The following is a 1,885-nucleotide window of genomic DNA, read 5'->3' on the forward strand; positions in this document are numbered from 1 at the left end:
CGGATGTCCCCCAAGAATCCCAAAGTAACTGAAAATGCCTCTGAGTGGAGACAGTCATCACAGAGGTCATGTTCTTTATTCTCGGGATGGTGACGCCCTGTCCTCAGCTGTCACCCACACGTGTAAAATATGCATGTAAAATATGGCAGCTGATGATAGCAGCTGCTGGAACACATGAGAAGCCTTTATTATGTTGAGTTACATTCTCTATATAGCCGCTTTGTTGAGAGCTTTTATCAGAACGGGTGTTGCATTTTGTCAAATGCTTTTTCTGCATCGGTGGAGATGATCATATGATTTTTACCCTTTGTTTTGTTAATGTACCTATTTCTTTGATTGATTTGTGGATGTTGAACCCTCTTGCATCCCTGAAATAAATCTGACTTGTTCATACCTCTTCCTGTATTGTTGAATTTCATTTGCTGTTATTTTGTTGAGGATTTTTATATCTATGTTCATCACAGATACTGAGGTGTCATTTTCTTTTCTTGCGGTATCTTGGTAGGGTTTGGGCAATGCTGGCCCCCTAAAAGGAGTTGGGAAGCATTCCTTCCTCTTGTTTTTGTGGAAAAGTTTGAGAAGGATTGGTATTCCTTTTCTTTGAAAATTTGGTAGAATTCACCAGGCAAGTCATCTGGACTCCTGACTGTTGAGAGGTTTTTAATTACTCATTTCATTTCCCTACTGGTAATTGGTCTGTTCAGAATTTCTGTCTCTTCGTGATTCAGTCTTGGAAGGTTGTATGTTTCTTGGAATTTATCCTTTTCTTTTGGATTGTCAAACTTGTTGGGGTGTAATTGTTCATAGTAGTCTCTTCTGAGCCTTTGTCTATGGTATCAATGGGGAACATCTCTTTCATTTCTGATTATGTGTCCACATTCTTTTTTTTTTTTTTGCCTTGAGTCTAGCTGAAAATTGGTCAGCTTTTTTCTTTTCAAAGAACCAGCTCTTTTATTGATCTTTCTATTGTCTTCATAGTCTGTATTTGATTTATTTCTGTTTGATATGTTACTTCCTTTCTTCTACTAAATTGGGTCTTGCTTTGTTCTTTTCTGTTTCCTTGAGGTGGAAAGTTAGGCCACTTATTTGAGATGATTCTTGTTTCTTGATTTATGCCTGTATCACTATAAACTTCCTTCTTAGGACCACCTTCCTTTTTTTTTTCCTTTCTATTTTTTTTTTTTTTTAAGTAAACTCCAAGGGATGCCTGGGTGGCTCAGTCGGTTTAGTGTCTGTCTTTGGCTCAAGTCGTGATGTTAGGTTCTTGGGATGGAGCCCTGCATAGGGTTCCCTGCTCAGTGGGTGGAGCATGATTCTCCTTCTCCCACTTTATGCAGCTCCCCTTACTTGTGCTCAGTCTCTCTCTATCTTTCTCTTTCTGTCAAATAAATAAATGAAATATTTAGAAACAAATACATTGAACTCTGTGCCCAGTGTGGCACTCAAACTCACAACCACAAGATCAAGAGTCACAATGCTCCGCCGTCTAAGCCAGCCAAGTGTTGCATTTCTTGGAGCCCTTTGTGCTGCATTCCAGTAATTTTGCTCTGTTGTATTCCATTTTCATTTGTCTCAGAGTATTTCTTGGTTTCTCTTGTGGTTTGCTCACAGACCCATTAGTTGTTCAGTAGCATGTTGTTTAATCTGCATGTTTGTGAATTTCCAGTTTTCTTCTTGTGATTGATTTCTCATTCCACACCACTGTGGTTGGAAAAGATGCTTGATTTCATCTCAGTCACCATTTTGGAAAATTCTAGGCTTCTTGATTTTATTGATGTGTCAAGTGGCCTAACATATGGTCTAGCTTGGAGAATGTTCTATGTGCACTTGAGAGGAATGGATCCCATGTGCTGCATTTGGACGGAGGCTTCTGTATGTATCTGTT

This window comes from Eumetopias jubatus, unplaced genomic scaffold, assembly GCF_037043125.1.
Source record: "Eumetopias jubatus isolate StellerSeaLion01/CBP00866 unplaced genomic scaffold, mEumJub1_p1.0 scaffold_16, whole genome shotgun sequence".
Lineage (NCBI taxonomy): Eukaryota > Metazoa > Chordata > Mammalia > Carnivora > Otariidae > Eumetopias > Eumetopias jubatus.